Source organism: Rhododendron vialii, chromosome 3a, assembly GCF_030253575.1.
Source record: "Rhododendron vialii isolate Sample 1 chromosome 3a, ASM3025357v1".
Taxonomy (NCBI): Eukaryota; Viridiplantae; Streptophyta; class Magnoliopsida; order Ericales; family Ericaceae; genus Rhododendron; species Rhododendron vialii.
The window spans coordinates 22,666,662-22,681,353 of NC_080559.1; the positions used below are offsets into that span (position 1 = coordinate 22,666,662).

Consider the following 14,692-nt stretch of genomic DNA (forward strand, 5'->3'; position numbering starts at 1 on the left):
TTATGACACCACTATAAATTGACGTTTTCATACCCACAACGTATCGTATAAAAAAAATTCAATTAGCTTATTCAGTTAACGATAGTTATAATCTGCAAAATACCATATCATAATTAAATAATATAACCACAATTGTTATAATAAAATCATAAAGTGACGTTACTCAATTTTATCAATATTCAGGGCGATGCACTTAGAAATTGACACTATATATTTGACACGTGGATCGGTGCCAAACTTCCACCATATACATACCAATCCAAATTTAATGGTGGTCCCTGGAACTAGGTCGTGAAAGTACAATTTAAATAATTTTGTAAATTTATTGTCATTGTACTTTTTTTCAAAAAAAATTATTATAGTCGACATATTGACTTACACCAATGACATAGGCTATAATATGATCTATAAGTGCAGGCCTAGCACTAGGACGGAAGCATTTGAAGCCACTGTCTTCTCAAATTTTCATCCGGGAAATAGGGCCCCTACTGTAACGCCCCGATTTTTTAAAGAATTTCGGGCGCATTACTCTTAAAATATGCTGAATTTTACAAACTTCTAGGCCCCCATTTATCCTTATACAAAAATTACAATTTCAAAATAATACAAAAATCTATCTACATTTATTTAACAAAAGCAACTCCAGAGCGACTCTAGTTTTGACACGAACTCCAAGCATCGTTGGCCCAGACTCCGTTCCAGAGGTCCCACCTGTATCAACTGCTCCACTGTGGAATCCTGTACACTCTGGCAAATTGAGCGCCGAAACAAACGATTTGTCAGGATACAAACGTATCCTAAGTGATAATTCACCAAGTAGAAATCCTAAAACCCAATACCACAATATGCAGATCAACAATATAATAATTCATAATACACATAAGGTACAAAATAATTACACATCGTCTTTTTCTTTACTATTCATCATTTTACATGTAATCTAAGGATCCTCTCCGCGAGATCCTTTCCTCCCACATCCACTAACTACAATCGTCTCATGGGTTCACCCTTCCTCTTGCTTATCTTGCACCAGGGTTCTAAGTGAACGCACTTAAATTATGTATCTTGTATGTTCTTATTTAAGACCATAACAGGAAGATCGAGTCATCCCATGACGTATCGTACATTGGGGTCGGACATTCACTACCCCATGCTAACTATAATCGTCTCATGGGACCCATTCCCTTCCTCAAAGAGAAACTTCTCATGATGTATCACATATTAACATCTCACTAACTATAACCGTCTCATGGGACCCATTCCCTTTCTCGAAAATAAACTTCCCATGACGTATCATACATTAGTGTCACAACATATCACATCACCGGGCCTCGCAGGTAACCCATTTCAATACAAGGCCCCATTAGTTACCATTGTCATTGCCATGACTCAATTCACAACTACACAGTACTCACACTTTCAACACTTTACCATTTTTTATTTATTTATCATCGTCTACATGATTCACTACTCGTAACCACCCTGGGAACCTATTTGTCCAATCTACAACCACAACAAAATATTACACGGTTCAACATTTCAACTAAAAGTACTAACATGCTAACAAGACATAACTATGCGATAAAATTAGTTCTGTCATACAATTAATCATTCGAGTAACAAAATAATATTCAATCAAACAATTAATTACTACACTTAAAATTAAATCTATTTCTCTCGTTTAGAATTTTATAAAAGATTTCTACTATTTAAACATTATCTTTAACTCTCATATTATTCATAGATTTTACAAACTAATTTTTATTGAAAAATACTTATTGCTAAATTTAGTATTTGCTAACTATATTAAATATTAATATGAGATTTTCATAACAACAAAATTATGCGAGGCTATTCTAGTAAATATTTATTAGAGTTAAAGATTAACTAATATATAATCTAAAATATTTCTTATTTACAATCTAAATAAATTTTTACTAGTAACATATTCTTGTTAATATTTCATAAACATTTATCTACCCCAATAATTTATTAAACACGTAAATGTCCACTCAAATACAAATCAACAATGCATCATCAATACTAATTTCGCAATCAAACACTTGTTAAACGATCATAAATTTTGACAGGGTATAAAACTAATCATTCTAGCACAACCGGACTGAATTTTAATATAAACAGAACTAAAAATAAATTAACAATTTAACAGCAGGTCATCATCTTCAATAAATTTTAAATCTAAGTCCTAACTCCATTAAAATGTAGATTAAGGTTTCGGGTTTCCGAAAAACTACCTCAAACATAATTCTAAATCCAGATAAGTGTTGTATGGTGTCCGTAGATCGCCGTGGTGGTTCCGAAATCTCAAGGCGGCGTCCGATGGCACTCTAATAGGGCCCGCAGCGATGGTGTGCCCACGAAACTCACGGTGCGCACACACCCACAGCCACAACTCTCTCTCTCTCTCTCTATTCTAGACTCAACAATAGAATTGGGAGTGAAATATTATACTGGTGTTCAATTTTTGGATTTATGTGAGTGTGTATAATGAGAGAGAATAAGATAATGAGAAGGTGAGAGGATAATTGTGGAAGTGGTGAATGGGGAAGGAGAGTGAAAAAGAGGGATACTGATAATGATAAGAGGGATAGGGGACAAGTGCCACATTTGGGAGAGGGTTTCCTTTAATTCTAATGTATGTGGACGCGTGTATTTATAGGGTGAGAATGTATGTGGACGCATATATGTATAGGATAAGAGAGAGAAATAAGGGAACAAAATTCCTTAAATGTGGGGTGTAATTTGAAGGATAAAGATGGAGGTGGTAGAGTTTGAGAGAGAAGTGGAGAGTTAGTTTGAATAGAGTTCTAGTTAGGATTTAGATAGGAAAGATAAGAGATGAATACAAATCCCTGATTTTCTGTATATCTAAAGTATAAATATATATCTTATACAATAGTGTAAATAATGTCAATTGTACACATAATAATATATTTTAATTATTCAATCTAATTAATTATTGAATTAAGTATTTAACAATATAAATTTGTATTAAAAAAATTGGGTCGAAAATCCAGGTCGTTACACCTATGTACAATAAAGTATTATATAATTAATAGTCTTTAGAATTACAAATTCTCAATTGTGTACCATAGTGATAATGTGTTGGGGTTTGGACATTTATCTAAAAAAATTGGAGTTCAAGTCTTGCACCCTTCATTCCTTCTTTTTTTTTAAAGAATGTTGTTATTTTTTAGGATAAATTACATAGTTAGTCCTTAAAGTTTTATATTTCAACAAATCTCGTCGTTCAATTTTAATACAATATTAAAATCTAATAATGCACTATCTGAGCCCCACGTAAAGTGTTTTATTTATTTATTGAAATCGTCTATCTTTTACAATTTACATGATATCAATTAGGTCATTCGTATCAAGATGAAGTTGATGGCTTATAGCTAGACACTTAATTAGATAAAAAATATCATTCTATTATTCAATTTGCGTGCCGATGATGGAGCTTCCTAAACCTGATTGAGAGCAAAAATTTACATAGGCGACTTAATCAACAAACATAAAAAATTCAACAGATTTAATTGTTATTATTGTGTCACGGTTGCATGACTACCTTACATTCAACTACAAACAGAGGACTAGGTTAAATATCAAATATAAATTGAATATACAATCTAAATGTCATTAGTGAGTGTATTTTTAGAATGATCGATCAGGGCTGTTAGGATGTCAAGGTATACGATATTTAATTTGTGATATTTTAGACATGTATCTTACTTGGGTATAATAATTATTGATTGTGCTACGACATATTTTGGTCTTGTATCTAGTATCTTTTGATCGATTTCTTTTGGTATGACACATTGTCGTAAGAAAGTGTCAATTTTTTGTGTTGTCATAACAATTGTGGTTATGTTATATAGTTTGTAATATTTTACATATGAGGGAGAGAGAAAGAAAATCAAGGAGGAGAGAACAACCTATTACCTATTAAGCCCTTTTTTATTTTATTAATTGATTTAATAAATAGGTGGTCCAGATTATTCACTTTGAAATCCAATGGTTTAAAATCATGGTATGTACGGTACACCTCCTAATAAGGAGTGTGTACCATAGGTTCAGATCGTCAGCCCGTGGCACTAATTTCTTCTTAATTGGAGTAATTATTTTGCAATCAAATATTACAAAAACAAGCTTATGATGAAGGTGAGAGCTCGTATGGTCGGAAGAAGCTCTACCCCAACCAGGCCACCCCCACCCCATCTTTGTTTTTACTACCCTTTTTTGGATGAAAAATAAAGATTAGCTTTGAACTACTTTTATGGACTACTTTCGGAAAGGAAAATGGAAATTTACCCTCTCTACTTTATTTCCCCAACTTCTAGCAAAAACATCGTTTCATTTGTCAATTTCGCTAGTGGTGCTCTTGCTTTTCCTTTTACAACAACTATTACTCCCAATAATTCAATATTTCTACCTTAAAATTTTCATGGCATCCCTGTAAACCAGGAGTACTTTTCTATAGCGCGCACACACACTTGAGTCAGGCTCAGGCATGGCTTTTTCTCTTTCCCCAAGTTCTGGTTCAATGAATTATGATTCGGAGTCAAGGTTTCCTTGCATAACCCTGGAATTGGAGACCAAAGGAGAGTAAGAAGGAAATTAAAAGCAAGAGGTGTTCAAAGAACTTCTAGTTCCAGTACTCCTTGCTTTAACTTGGGCTCTTTCCCCTCCACTTCCTCACCGTCCTTTGGCTCTACCATCTCTGCGCCTCTCCCATTTCCAGCATCATCCTCGCCATTGTCCAGCGATCTGATCATCAACATCGTTTGCAATGCCAATTCCACAGCCAGCCTCAATTCCTCAGCCTCTATTTCAACTAGTAAGGTTCCAATATTTGGGAGGGGATTTGCTGACACCAATCATACTCCGTTGCCGGAATCTAACTCTCCTCCTCCTCCTCCTAATGATTCTCACAAGGAATTTTCCACCTCTACGTCGGATTCTGCTCCTCAAGCTACAGTCGTTTCGGTAAAGTATACTCCGGCCATTTTCTCTAATGTTATCTACATTTCTCGTAATGCTGTCTAGGGTTAAGTAGGCGTTAAATATTTTTATTTGCTTAGTTAGAGCATCTCAAACCCAATTGAACTAAAATAATACTCCTATGTTCTCAAAAATTGATTTTGAAAAATACAGTTGTTCGCATGAATTCCAATTATCATTCTTTATTTCTTCAAAATTTCATCCATTTATGTCTAGGATTTTGATTTTGGCATTTCAAAATTTACTATCGTTGCTCCAAAAGTGGAGTGCTGCCGGCAGTAATTTTTGGAGTGCCTCCTTTTGTCTAAACCTCAACTTTTCCTCTAAAATTTGAAGTATAAATTTGTTAGGAAATTTGTTTTATATATATATATATATATATATATATATATATATATATATATATATATCAATGACTGGTCTCATTTTAAAAGTATTGTGAATCTTTTTCTAATTATACTAATTGCATGATATTATAATATAACTTGTTATAGTATTTTTAAAAAGTTGGAAAATCATGAAATGAAGAAGGTTCTTCATTTGGAGGGATACTTCTTCATAGTTGGAGAATAAAAATTGGTTCTTCAAAGTCAAGAAAAAAAACCAAGTATTATTGGAGTGGTGATATTCTTCAAAATGAAGATTTGAAGAACAAAAATGAAGTATGGTTGGAGATGTTCTAAAAAATAGTTATTCATTTTGAATGACTATATAATATGAAAGAATATTTAAAGCATGGTTGGAGATGCTTTAACAATCATTCTAGAGACGCCTATTTTACGAGCGATTAACATACTAATACAAGTGTAGACTCCTCACACATTCATAGTCTCATACAAGTAGTGGGCTCTACATAAACTAGTGGTGTAGTTTGCGTGGAGCTTATACTTCTGCAAGTGTGTGTGTGTGTGCGTGGATATGGTCGTAGATTTATTTTTCTTTGGGTGCTGTTTTTTGTGCGTAGTCAGAACAGATGAAAATTCGCTTAAATTTGTGAATAAGTAAATAATACTACTCAACAAAACAAAAAAGGGCCTTGTTTGGCAAAAATAAGCAACTTGGCTTATTTTTATTTTTATTCAAATTTGCGTGAATTATTAATTCATCTTGATGAGAGGAATCAAAAATTGAAAATATATAATCGAAATGCATAACTTTTCAAATAAAGACAAAAATAAGTCAAAAAATCTATCTTTTGGCTTCTTTTTTTTTTTATTTTTTTATTTTTGAGTTTGAATCATAAACTTTACTTTTTCATTCCTCTCATTAAAACAAATGGGTTGCTTTTAATTTTTAATTTTTCGAACAGTGTTCCTGAGTTCATTGGTTTGTATTGCTTTTTTTTTTTTTTTTTTTTGCCAATTGTTCAATTGTCAAAAAAGTTTTCAAATACACAATGGGTTCTGAGTTTGACTTATTTGTGTGCATTACATAAATTATTTGAGACGTTCAAATCTGAAAAAAAAAATTAGCTCAATTAAATATCAATAAGGGCTTCATTTATTCATCTAATTTTGGGTCCCTTAATTTGCAAGGACAAAAAATTATATAAATTGATTAAACTTTTACTGATATCGATTGTGCTGATTTTATAAGGGATCCTTAAGAAATATTTTAGACAAATATAACACCTCAGATAACTTGCGTGGAATTATGAGGTGGGTCCCAAACAGGCCAATGTGCATTTTCAGTACACATTTCGGTGTACGTATAGTCAAACTCAGGGTGTTGCCGCGCTAAATCCTAACAATTACTATTATTTAACCACAAGCACTTACACGCACTTTATACACACACTCACATCTTTTGATAGGGCCCATACACCTGAAGGTGTAGTGTGTGTGAGTCCCAATATAAATGTGAGTTGATTTGTATAGTTGTTTGTGATTGTAAAATGATTGGAATCCTAATGTGATGGTGAGATTAAAAGACATTCATTAACAAATACGTACAGTAATAAACAAAAAAAAAAAAAAAAAACAAGCAAACGTGGAAACGGTAAATGGTGCCATAGTGCCCCCGTTAGCCGGGGGTTAGTGTTCCGTCCAGTTTTTTTTTATGTTTAATCCAATCTAGTTTTGGGTTGTTGTGGATCTTTTCTAGGCTGACAATAACGATCGGAAATGGTTATTTTGTAGGTATTGTCAACTGTCAAGTATGTCATCCATGCAAAAAATTAACTTGATTGACATTGATATGTACATAAATCAAACGAATTTGTACAAGAAAAATGCGATGACAAAAATAAATTGAAACTCATAATTGTCCATTTTTTTCTTGTACAAATATATTTCAGTCATATACCTATTGATGTTAAATCACGCTAATTTTTTTTGTGTTGATGACATACTCAACGAGCTCTATAAAATGAACGCCTCCGATCAACGACTCAAAACTAGACCAAAATGGACAGTATTAAAGTTGGCCTGGACACTAACCCGTTAGCGGGGACATTTCAGAAAAATTCCTGAACGATTTGAAATCATAGGCCGCCCTAATAAACCATCACTCTTCTCTCTCTCTCTCTCTCTCTCTCACACACACACACACACACAGAGAGACAGGGCATGGCCTATCCTGGTACTGGTTTCAGCTTTGGGAGTTCCGATCCGGGGTCTGGTTCTGCCTTCCGATCCAGTAAATACCCCATCTTTTATCTTGGGCTCTTTCCCCTCCACTACCCTATCACCATTTACCTCTACCCTCTCTGCGCCTCCCCTATTTTCAGCATCATCCTCTCCATCGTTCAGGGATCCGATCATCGGCGGCCTTCACACCGCCGCCCTCAACTTCTCAATCATCACCGGCTCCGCCTCTATTCCCACTAATAAGGTTCCGATTGTGCCGGAATCTTATTCTCCTCCTCCTCCTCCTTCTCCTGTTAAGTGTTCTCGCAAGAAAGTTTTCACCTCTGCTCCTCGAAATTCAACCGTTCCGGTACAGTATACTCACGACATTTCATTTGTTATGATCTACATTTCTCGCCATGAAGTCTAGGGTTAAGTGCCATGCAGTCTAGGGTTAAGTTAGTGTTAATATTTTTTTTATTAGTAAAGCTCTGTTTTTGTCAGAATAACGTCTTTCTGGTGATTTATGTCTTCTTCTTTTTTTGAGATAAGTACTCTGGTGATTATGCCCCCTTTTCAAAAAGAATTTTTCAAAAAATTCCCCCTAGATTTTCGCTACTTTCAACATTTCTCTCTCTATCTTTCTCCACTTATTACCCCTACTATTTTTCAAAAAACTTTTTAAAACACAAACCAAACAAAGCATTATGTTGCGATCAGTTCGACGACGATGACGGGCTTGGTCTAACTAATCTATTTTTTGTTTTTTGTGTTTTTAAACAAATTTGTTTGCATTCTTTATTCGCCTTGATCATGACGTGGAGAATCAAACTAGTAAAAATATGGATTTTTTTTTTTTGAAAGAACTCAGACAAGAAATAATCCACAGAACCTGACTATTTTGGATCATTTTTGTTTCTTAGTGAGCTATTTTAAGTTTTTTGCTTTACTATTTTGGTTCACATCGAATCCCACGCAAATGATTGGGAGTTTTCATTTTGTAAAGAATAAATTCTTAGCCTTCTTTTTAAAAATCTGTTCTATTAAACACCAATGAGTGCTTGATTATTCATAAGTTTTAATTCTGAATTGAAAGTTGAACGTATGGATATAAGCACTTAGTGGTATCCTAATCCGATTGAGCTGATATTTTTCAAACAAGGCTTAAACATATTTTCTAAAAAATGAACAACTGCAATCATTTACAAGGGATGCGAGGTGAATCAAAGAGTTTTATATGTACAAAATAGTCAGTGAAAATGAGTGGGGGCATGTGACCCCAGGTGCCCCTCACTCGGTCCGCCCTGCTTTGTGGGTCTCCTTGAGTAATTGCAAGTATTTTTATAATTTGTGGTCTGATAGCGACTGCTGATTTGCAAGTTAGTTGAAAATCAAGTTTTTGGGTGTTGTTTTTTATTTATGAGTTTTTGTAGTGTGTGTAGTCTTTATTTTACGGGTTTGTGTGATTCTTGCAATTTTCACTGTGAATCCTGCTAACTGTTGCGACTATAAAGTGATGTTTAAGTTTCTGGATCAACCTCTATGCGCTTGCGTGGTCTTGTATGGCAGTATGATTCCTCCTTAATTACATGATAGATGTGGGATCCGTTTAGTTATCTTGCCATCAAAGATTGCAAAAACAAGCTTCTAACCAACACGAATGGTCGTCATGGTCGGAAGAGCTATTTTGCACTATTTGTGTCCTTGCTTTACCTTTTTTTCTTTTTTCTTTTTAGATGAAAAGAAAGAACTAGCTTTGAACTACTTTAATGCACTACTTTTGAAAAGAAAAATGGAAATTTTGGCCTCTCTACAGTCAGCAACATCATTCCATTTGTCACCTTCGCTGGCCGTGCTACTGCTTCTACAGATATTATTTGTCCCCCATAATTCAACATTGCTACACTCTGCTCTCCTTTTCCTTGTAATCAAATGCATCACTATAATTCATCACGCACGCGCACACACACACTCGCACTTGAGTAGGCATGGCTTTTTCCACAAGTTCTGGTTCTAGGAATTTTGATTCGAGGTCTGGTTTTTTATTTATTTTTCTTAAATAATGAGAGGGTGCAAAGGAGAGTAAGCAGGAAAAAAGAAGCAGGAGTTCTTCAAAGAACTTGTTGTTCCAGTAGCCCTTCTTTTACATTGGGATCTTTCCCCTCCACTTCCCCAGCATCGTTTGGCTCTACCTTGTCTGCGCCTCCCCTATTTCCAGCATCATCCTCTCCATCGTTCAGCGATCCAATCATCGGCATCATTTACAATGCCAATTGTACCACCAGCCTCAATTCCTCAACCACCTCTGGGTCTGCCTCTAATTCCACTTGTAAAGTTCTAATTGTGCAAGCATTCGCCGACACCAACTGTACTCCATCGCACGAATCTTACTCTTCTCCTAATGATTCTCACAAGAAAGTTTCCACCACTGCACCGGATTCTGCTCCTCAAACTTCAACTGTTCCGGTACAGTATACTCCGGCATTTTCTTTGATGTATATTATCTACATTTTTCATCATGCAGTCTGTGGTTAAGTCAGTTGAGAAATATTTATGCTTAGGAAAGCTCTTTTAGTCAGTTTAGGGTTGTGCTTTCTTCTGTCTGTCATCGTAAGGATGAGTATGCTCCGATCTATTCCTTTCTCCTTCAAGGCCTTGACTGCAAAGTGAACAACTCGTTAGTGCCAACCAGCCAGAAGATGGCCGGAATTGTTCTCTTCACAATTCAAAATGAATTTTTCAAAAAATTCCTCCTAGATTCCCCCTAGATTCTCCCTACTTCCAATATTTCTCTCTCTATCTCTCTCCACTTATTACCCCTACTATTTTTCAAAAAAAATTTCAAACTCCAATCCAAACAAAGCTAAGTCAGCCTCTCTCCTTGAAAGTACTCAATAGTACAAATAGAGAGTACCTTTTCTATGAGTTGTTTGGCTCAAGCACCTCATGCCCCTATAGCAGCTTCTTGTGACGTCATGCATGACGTTGCTGAACGCCATGGAGGCTTATGCTACGTGGCCGAGCAGTGCCACTCTGACCTCCATGTGGCATTGACTAGACCAGATATGCATAGTGGGCTGGCCTGGTCTACCCAATACCCGCACGCTGGAGTTCCACAGATTCTGCTCGCGTCCCCTGGTTCGACCTTGTGCCAGGCTTCAGTCCAGCCCTGGTGTAGTCAATGCTCTGCCGTTCAGCCCATGTCTCATTTATTTGGGCCGCTACTCACAATAACATGTCTTGGTAATTTACGTTGTGATCGGTCTGATGAGGACTAAATGTCACTTGTCATGTGGGTCATTTTTTTATTTTCCAGAAAAAACAGAAGACCTCGCAGTTTGCCTTGAATAATTCCTTGTATTTTATAATCTTCGTTTTAATAGCAATGTTTTATTTGCAAGTTCAAATTAAAATGAAGTTTGTGTGTGGTGTTTTTGTTTTGTGAATTTGTGTGATTCTTTAATATTTCACTTTGAATCCTGCTAATAGTTGTGAATTTAAGGTGATGTTCAAGTTTCTGATTCTCTGAATCAACTTTTGTATGGAAGTATGCTCCTAATCAAAATTTAGTTCGTTTATCATACTCAGGTTTCACATAAAGACATTACATTTCTCCTACTTGAGTTTCTTTTTTCCTTCTCCTGTTATGCTTTTATTATGTTTATGTGTTTGACCATCCTCTGGATTTGCTTGAATTATAACTTTCAAACAGGTCATTGGCCTGGAACTTGTGATTGAAAAGAAGAAGGATCAAGTCGTATTTGCCGAGTCTGATAAGGATTTCATTGATCTTCTCTTCAGCTCTTGACTCTTCCCGTTGGAACAATTATAAGACTCTTAGAAGACAAGTCCCCTCCCACTGTGATTGGATGCATGAACAGTCTGTATAAAAGCATAGAGAACCTCAACGCACAACTTTTCGTATCAGAAGCTTGTAAGAAGATGTTACTTCAGCTGACAAGACTGCCTGAAGTTCAGTGCAAGAACTTAAAAGCAACGATCGAGAAGAACTTGGAGCTGAACAAATGCTTCTACTTTTGCGCTAATTACGATTGCCGAACTGGAGGTAAAGGCATCTTAAGTGACCTGCCAAATGTCCGTTGCCACTGTGGACAAGTGATGAATCAATTGGCAACTTTGGTGGAAACAAATTCTTACAAGGGTAGTGGAGGATTTGTTAAAAGAGGAGCGGAGCGGTTTTTGGTAAGTGATGACTTAAAAGTGATGCCTGGCTTGACTTCCCCAACACTTATGCTGCTGAAAGACCTCAACATTGATGATGTAAATGAGCTTGAGAGTCAGAGTTTGAATCTTGGGCCAACTGAGGTAACCGTGTGATTTTTTTGGGTGCTTTTACGTTTCAGATTACTCTTGTAGCAGGAAATTTGGAATCTTTCCATTTTAAGGTGGTATCATGTCATAGTTCACTGCTTTGCATAAAAAATCATTCCAATTGTTCTTTGTCGATAGTAGTAATGATAAATTTGATTGTGTTGATAGTTGAATAGCTCAATACACATTATTGCTAACAACTTAAGCTTTTGGTAGGATCGGTGACTTAGCATTGTATTTTTTGGAACTTACTTTACATGGTATTAGAGATCTGGTTTTGGGGAGATCATGGGTTTAAGTCTCTCCATTTGCATTTGTCCTGGGTTTGCATTATACTTCTCCCCTTTAAATTCTTCTTTGCTCGATGTCCAAATGTTTGCATCTCCACATGGAAGTTGAGGTTGAATGCAAGGGGGGTATTGGATAGTTTGACATACATTATCCATAACATGGGTTCATTTCTTAACAGCTGAAGCATTTGGGAGAATCTGTGACTTAACATCGATCAATGTGATGCTCATATTTTTTTTCCTTAGGGAAGCTTGAGATGAGCACATTAGGATTCCTTAACATTTCAAAGAGCTTATTCCGATTAGTGCTTGTTGTTTCATTCTTTCCAAATCTGACACCCTGTTTGGTTTGAAGTGAAGGGAAAAGGGAACCCCTTACTAGTTTGCATTGTGAGAAATGGTGGGAAAGGAAGACAGATGATACACATATAAATGCCCCATTTCATTTCTCGCAAACAATGGTGAGATTTGGTGAGAAATGCCAATCTTTTATTTTCTTTTCTCACCTGTATTCCAACATATCCAATTCTTAGGAACTGAACTATCTCAACCTCGATCATATGACATGTGAAGCTGCAATTCTTGGGAATGGAAATTTGATTACTTCCTCTGCCTTTTTGTTGGCATTCACAATTGTAACTCTGATGTTCTGGCTTAGATTTTGCAATTGCTTCGACTATCCTTGGTCTCTAAGACACCTCTAACGGATTGGATGCAACTAAAGCAAGGAACTATTTTCCCAACTGAGCTCGAGGCAAAAGATATGGGTGAATTACTAGGCACAAAGCCATCAAACAGCGAGTCAAAGAAGATGGACTTGAAGCTTTTCTTTAGCAAATGTGGACACGAGGTCTTGTATGCAGAATCTGGAGAAGATTTTGTGGACTTCCTCTTCAGCTTTCTCACATTTCCTCTTGATTCAATACTTAAACTTTTGGGTGGTAAATCTTCCCTCGGGTGTGCTGACAATTTATACTCAAGTGTAGAAAACTTTAGCACTGATAACTATTTCCCATCTGAGGAAATTGAAAGAATGTTACTTAGCCCCAAGCTTGCGCCTTTCTCTGCTTGTGAGAGTCAGCTGTTGCATATTGAGGAAAGTGTGAATCCTCAATACATGGTGGATTCTTGTTGGGAGCCGAACGCTGAATGGTTTGTTCGCCCTGTGGTTGCTGATTCCAATTGCAACTCTTCTGAGGGAAAGTTTTCAGGACCCTTGTCGCTAGTGAATCCAAAATCCTCTGCTGGGGAAACCACTGGCGCAGGAGGGTTTGTGAACGGACTGGTTAAGTTCATGGTAACTGACGCATTGACTGTCACATTGCTTTCTCCGATTTCAATCACGTCATATCTTGCCAATTTGAACATACGCATTATGGATGTTGGCGAAAAGGTTGTGAGCGTGGGCGAAAATGAGGTACGTTCTCTCTTTTTTCAGCCAAGCTATAAAAATTTGTGGACATCTTGTGTCCGAGTTACAGTTGCTGCTTGCAAGCTCAGTATTCCAACCTTTAGGCTACGTTCGGATAGATGTGGATTTGAAATGAAGGCATTTGACATTACTGTTCAATGATATAAACTTGAATTTGGATGAGATAGTTTACATATAGATTTCGACATTGAGATTGTAGCTTTAACATGGTGGATTTGAAATGACTATGTAATACAAGGCTTGAAATCCATCATGTCAAGGATTGTGGTCATTGAGGATCCCAATAGTATACTCTCATGTACGTTTAATCCATCTTCCACACTTGTCGCATAAATCGCCTTAGACTACATCTCTTATGTTTCTGTTTACATTGAGTACTAAATCGACTTCTCTCCAAATTTAAATCCCTAGTATGGGAATTGTACCAGAGTTTAGTGTACCCACTACTGGGAAGTTTTTAACAAAAGCTATTGTTGATCCTTGTGCTGCAGGCACTGAATCTGCTACAGATGGCTCTGGTTTCTGGAAAAGCTCTTGTACTAACGTCTTCAACTTGGTGGCTGATCAGAGTGTCTCAGAATGAGGTTTCTTGAATTTCTCAGTAGCGTGGTCTGCCTATTTCTCTCCCTGTATATCCCACTAGAACATAAAAGCAGAGTTTGTAACCCCTCTTGCTTCGAGTTGGTAGTAGACTAGTAGTATCTTGTTATCAAATGGATTGTAGTAAGCTGGTTGACTTAATGTTATGATTTCAAAGCTTAACAGACTATATATTGTGTGATCTATATATATCTAAAATTAATCGAGGTTACTTACCGGAGTATATCTCTGTATAGATGTAAAAGCATACTAGAGTTCAATATGGTACAACATTATTATGTTTTCCGGCAAAGTAGACTTCTTCTAGTATTGGTACTCGCAAAAACTCAACCTACTTGCAATATTAATCTGTTTTTAAGACATAGTACAATATTATCACGAAGCTTGCTCGACACCCTTTCTAATACTCGTGAGTTGTGATTCCAAAAAGTGCTCCCAAATCCAGGAGA

The 14,692-nt window shown here is 36.2% G+C and overlaps 1 long non-coding RNA gene and 1 pseudogene across 1 annotated transcript; one reads left to right on the forward strand and one right to left on the reverse strand.

Annotated features, from left to right (window-relative positions):
• Positions 1-488: 488 nt before the first annotated feature.
• LOC131320492 (uncharacterized) lies at positions 489-2,349 on the reverse strand. The gene is made up of 2 exons (XR_009198283.1): positions 2,256-2,349; positions 489-825 (listed from the first exon to the last, which is right to left on the reverse strand). It is a non-coding gene; the product is annotated as an uncharacterized LOC131320492 (long non-coding RNA).
• A 5,240-nt stretch (positions 2,350-7,589) lies between these two features.
• On the forward strand, positions 7,590-14,449 carry LOC131321227 (uncharacterized; annotated as a pseudogene).
• Positions 14,450-14,692: the final 243 nt, after the last annotated feature.